Source organism: Otolemur garnettii, unplaced genomic scaffold (assembly GCF_000181295.1).
Source record: "Otolemur garnettii isolate 467f Iridium unplaced genomic scaffold, OtoGar3 scaffold00066, whole genome shotgun sequence".
Lineage (NCBI taxonomy): Eukaryota > Metazoa > Chordata > Mammalia > Primates > Galagidae > Otolemur > Otolemur garnettii.
In genome coordinates this window covers 4,622,817-4,629,199 of record NW_003852461.1, presented here as the reverse complement: position 1 = coordinate 4,629,199, position 6,383 = coordinate 4,622,817, and positions in this window count along the sequence as shown.

The window sequence follows — 6,383 nt, the reverse complement described above, 5'->3', positions numbered from 1 at the left end:
TAACATAATTTTATATTCTATAATGGAAATATAATATCATAAGATATTATAATATTGTATAATATAACAATATAATATAATATTAAATGTATTAAAGAAACATTAGTACTTAGTTTTATGTGGAAACAGGAAAAACCTCAAATATCCAAGACATTATTCAGAAATAAAAACAAATTGGGAGGAATCACACTTACAGACTTCAGACTATACTATAAATCGATAGTGATCAAAACAACATGGTACTGGCACAAAAATAGAGAGGTAGATATATGGAACAGCACTGAAGACCAAGAGGTAAACACGGACACTTATCGTCACTTGAATTTTGATAAGCTTATTAAAAATATAAATTGGGGGAAAGATTCCCCATTCAACAAATGGTGCTGGATGAATTGGCTGGCAACCTGCAGAAAACTGAAACTGGACCTACACCTTTCTCCTTTAACAAAAATTGACTCTCACTGGTTAAAGGATTTAGACTTAAGACATGAAACAATAAAAATTCTTAGAGAGAGTGCAGGGGAACGCTTGAAAAATATGGCCTGGGAGAATACTTTCTGAGGAGGACGCCCTGGGCAATTGAAGCAACATCAAAAATACATTACTGGGATCTGATCAAATTAAAAAGCTTATGTACTGCCAAGAACACACTAAATAAATTAAATAGCCCTCAGAATGGGAGAGGATTTTTGCAAGTTATATTTCCAACAAAGGTCTAATAACCAGAATCCACAGAGCACTCAAACTTATTACTAAAAAACAAAAAAAACCAAAAAAACAAGTGATCCCATTTCATTGTGGGCAAGAGACATGAACAGAAGCTTCTCTGAAGAAGATAGGTGCATGGTCTACAGACACATGAAAAAATGCTCATCATCATTAATCATCAGAGAAATGCAAACCAAAACTACTCTGAGATACCATCTAACTGGAGTAAGAGTAGCCCACATCACAAAATCCCAAAACTTCAGACGTTGGCGTGGATGTGGAGAAAAGGGAACACTTCCGCACCGCTGGTGGGAATGCAAGCTGATACATCAGTTTTGGAAGGAAGTTTGGAGAACACTCAGGGATCTAAATGTAGACCTGCCGTTTGATCCTGCAATTCCTCATCTAGGAATCTTAAGTTTCTCCAAAGGACCAAAAATGATTTGGCAATAAAGATATTTGCACCAGATTGTTCATTGCAGCTCAATTCATAATCGCCAAGTCATGGAAAAAGCCCAAGTGACCATCGACCCATGAATCGATTAATAAATTGTGGTATATGTATACCATGGAATACTATGCAGTATTAAAAAAAATGAAGACTTTACCTCTTTTATGTTTACATGGATGGAGCTGGAACATATTCTTCTTAGTCAAGTATCTCAGGAATGGAAAAAAACCCAGTGTACTCAGTACTACTGTGAAACCAATTTACAATCACTCACACTTGCATATGAAAAATGTAATATAACTGTAGCCTAGGATGGAGGAAGGAAGGGGAGGGAGAAGGGAGGGGAAGGGAGGGGGGTGGGTCGATAGAGGGAGGGTTAGTAAGGGGACCACACCTATGGAGCATATTGCAAGTACAAGTTGGATCTATCAGGTATAGAACACAAATGTCTTGATCCTGTAATTGGGTGAATGAGGTGAAGGCTATGTTGATTAGTAGGATGTGAGCACTCCGATTTGTACAAATAATCAACACTTTGAATCCCATAATGGCACAAATGTATTCATGATCTATGTACAAATGGCTTAATAAAAAAATTATATATTATATAATCTAATTTTATAATATTATATAATATATTATGTGATCAAAGTATATTATAAATAATATTAAGTATATTATTTATAATATATCATAATACTAAGGAAAAATATAACATTTTTTCTTTCATTATGAAAAATTCTCCAGTGAATGTTTGGCGATGTGAATTTTGCACACCATGATACTTTGCAATTGATTTTAGATGTACACTTGCTATCTACAGGATCTCAATGGTTGTAAAGTTCAAGCTAAAATAGCTGATTTTAGACGTCTACTTGGTGGTTCTACCTGTTTCCCTAAATAATCCCTATTCTATTTGAAAAGCATGGATTTACTTACATCCTTTTAAAACTGTCACAACAGACTGTCAAGTAGAGGTCACTGTCTTCCAACACAATGAAAATGGACTCGTCTCTTTTACTTAAAGAAACAACCATTAAATCAAACAAAAACAAAACTTTAAAGGAAACTATAGGTCTGTTTTATAGGTCTTCACAACCCAGGTATAGGAAAGAATGTATTGAACAAAATAAAGAAGAATCTATCCTAAAGGGAAGTACTAATATATTTTATTACATCAAAATTTAAAAATGTATATTTGTCATTATAAATAAACTAAAAAAAAAAAAACAACAACAAAAATAAGCATCAGATTAGGAAAAATATTTGCAACACATACAATTCCAAAAATGTTGGAATATTAGAATGCATTGATATCTACTACATAAAAATTAATATAGAACAGAATTATAACGAGCCTCTGTGTACCACTACATATCTTAGTCAAATGTCACCATTTTTCCATTTTTTCTGTTTCTTTTATTTAGAGTGAGTGCTCTTTCCAAGACTCGTGCCCACGCCAATTTCAGCACTGTGCTAAATGTCACCTTTCTGGTGACGTCTTCTCTAATTGCCCTGTTCACAATTGAACTTCCACCTCAAGAGTGCTTTCTTTCCGTTCCCTGTTTCTCCTTTTTCCATGGCACTGTTGTAACTATCCGCCATACGATGTGTGTGGTGCTTTTATTTGTGTGTGTGTGTGTGTGTGTGTTGTTTCCCTCCTATAACAACTCAACTGGAAAATGGGCTTATAAAAAAGCAAACAACAGACGGAAAAACAAAATGACCAATTAAAATATAAAAGAATGTGCAATCTCCCTAGTCATTGGAGAAATGCGTGCTAAAACACAGTGAGATATGTCATCTCTGTGTGATTGAAAAAATTAAAAACTTTGACAATACCATATGCTGGTAATGATGTGAACTAATGGTGATTAGTACGAATGCTACTGTTAACTTTGTAGAACAATTTGCAGCAACCAATAATTTTGAAGATGCATAACTTCCGAGAAGTCGACAGAGAAATCTCATGCATATGTGCCCAGAGAACATACAATATCCATTGCAGCATTATTTATATTAGCACAATTTGGAAACCTCCCAAATGTCAATTGATATGGATGATTAAGCCAATATACAAACTCGAGACAAAATGATATTCAAATGTTAAAAAATTAAATGCAATTGTATCAAAGTGTTCACATAACGTTGGGGAAAGTAAGCAGACTTCGGATGGCTGCCTACCTACATTGAAACTAAGTTTTAAAATGTGCAAAACAGTGCTATCTATTGCTTATGGATGCAAATATATATTAGAATCAGAAAACATGTGTGAGAATTTAAGAGAGTCATTGTCTTTGTAGAATTGGGGAGCAGCGTGCTCAACACCTTGCTTAGACTACAGTGTTTTATTTTAAAGAGAAAAGATTTGAGAGAAATAGGCAAAATGGTAATATCTGACCAGTACATAGATTTTTATTGTAATTATGTCTATATTCAACTAGAGGCCTAAAATATTTAACTAGAAAATAAGCAGGAGATCACTTAACTATAAGGAAATAAAATTCAAGACAGAGCATTTCAAATAATATGGTATGACAAAGTAAGATTATAAGCTGAACTTTGTTGTGTATCAAATCTGGGTACAAAACCATATTCCTCGTTTCCTTTTTATGATAATTAATAAGATTAGACTTTGGAATCAGACACTCTGGGTTTGAATCTTGGCTCAGAAACATATCAAGTGTTTCAAATTGGGTGTCGGTTTCCACTTTTGTAAAGAGAATCATAGGGAGTAGATAAGCAACCCAGAAAATCAACAGAACTGGAGTCGGTTCTTTAAAAAGATGAGCGAAATTGACAAACCTGTATCTAGATTGTCTAAGAGGAAAAAGAGAAGAATGAAACGTCTAAAATCAGAAATGAAAGACAGGACATTACTACCAATTTTACAGAAAGAAAAAGGGTTATAAAGTGGAAAAAATAGGACCTCCCCATGACAAATATTATGGGGATGAAATGAAATAAAATTAGTAAAATGCTTAGTGTACTTCCTGGCATGTGATGCGGAGGAAGGCTGGTGTGTGCTTTTAACAGCGTCAGGTGTTCATGTAAAAAAACATGAATTTGAACTCTCATTCAAGTTCTGCACTTTCTCTCATTTTGTTTGTTTGTTTAGTTTTGTTTTACAGTAACCCTATCAGGTGGGTGTTGTTATTATTCCACTTTATATATAAGAAAACTCAAACCATAGGGAGGTCAAATAATTTGTCCAAGATTCCCCAACTCTTTTTTCTTTTATTAAATCATAGCTGTGTGCATTAATGCAATCACAGGGTACAATGTCCTGGTTTTATATACAATTTGAAATATTTTCATCAAACTAGTTAACACAGCCTTCACAGCATTTCCTTAGTTATTGTGTTAAGACATTCATATTCTACACCTAGTAAACTTCACATGTACCCTTGTAAGATGCACTGTAGGTGTGGTCCCACCACTTACCCTCCCTCCACCCATCCTCCTCCCTCCCCTCTCCTCCCTCTCCCCCTTCCCCTTCTTCTTGGGCTATAATTGGGTTATAGCTTTCATAAGAAAGCTATTAATTGATTTCATAGTAGGGCTGAGTACATTGGATACTTTTTCTTCCATTCTTGAGATACTTTGCTAAGAAGAATATGCTCCAGCTCCATCCAGGTAAACATGAAGGAGGTAAAGTCTCCGTCTTTCTTTAAGGCTGCATAATATTCCATGGTGTACATATACCACAATTTATTAATCCATCATGTGTTGATGGGCACTTGGGCTTCTTCCATGACTTAGCAATTATGAATTGGGCTGCAATAAACATTCTAGTACAAATATCTTTGTTATAATGTGATTTTTGGTCTTCTGGATATATACCTAGTAAAGGAATTGTAGAATCAAATGGCAGGTCTATTTTTAGGTCCCTAAATGTTCTCCAAACGTCTTTCGAAAAGGAACGTATTAGTTTGCATTCCCACCAGCAGTGTAGAAGTGTTCCCTTTTCTCCACATCCACACCAGCATCTCTGGTTTTGGGATTTTGTGATGTGGGCTGATTCCCCAACTCTTAAAAGGCAGAGATGGGACTCACACCAGGTCTACCTCCAGAGAAATGTAATTATAAATTAGTATCCTGGCAATATTTCACTAGTTTTGTGAGCAAACTAAATTGAATATCTATAAAGCACTACAATAATCTATCCTGTAACTTGTTTTTTCTTGAACACGGAGTCAACCAGCCATTGCTGATTAAAACTAATAACAAGCATCTGCTTAGTTTATGTATCTATAACTCCGAATGTTTAAAATGACCCACTTGTTATAGTGGGATATTGTTACTAGATAAATGTTCCTGCCTTCAACAGATCCGTGGTCTTAGAATACATTGGAAGCTCACCAGGCTGTGATATTCCATTATGGTCATGATGGGTTTTTTAACCATAGGCTTTTTTTCCTCAGTTTTACTGTCTTCTCTGAAAAATTGCCACCTCTCTGCTTTCCATCTTCTTTTATCTTCTGTGAATCCAAATGGAATGTAACTTTTTATTGTCCCTGATTATTCTGAATGAACAATTTTCTTAATGTAATTTTAGTCAAGTCGGCTCCATTGATTGAGTCTTTCGTTCATTCATTCACTCGCTCACTTGAAAAGGCAGAGGAAAAGGGGAAAGGAGAGGAGGGAGGGAGAACGGGAAGCTCTCACCTGATGGACACATGACGAGGGTGTACAGCACACCCCCAGGAGGAAGGGCGCAGCTGCCTCAACTACAACTTGAACTTCACCTTCGAAACACAAACAACATGACCTAATCGTTTGTACCCTATAGTAATTTGAATTTTTTTAAAAAAGTCATAATGACTTCATCCGAGGAGCTCACAACTGATGGGAGGCAGAGACAGAAATGGACAACTCCCTTGCAGAGTGTTACCCCCAGAATGGGGGGATTTCTGGGGAATAGGGAGCCCCCAACTAAATAATAGTGGGGGGAAGAGATTCCGCAAATTGTGATACTACAGCTGATGCTTCTGTTTGTTTATTTTATGCCCAGAAAAAGTAATGCTTGGTCTTTTGTAGAAAATTTGGCATGTATAAACAAGAGAAAAGTAATCTGTAATCATACAACAAAGATAACCACTGTCGGCGGCACCTGTAGCTCAGCAGCTAGGCTGCCAGCCCTATACACCAGAGCTGGCCGGTTCGAATCCAGCCCGGGCCCGCCAAACAACAGTGACACCTACAACCAAAAAATAGTTGGGTG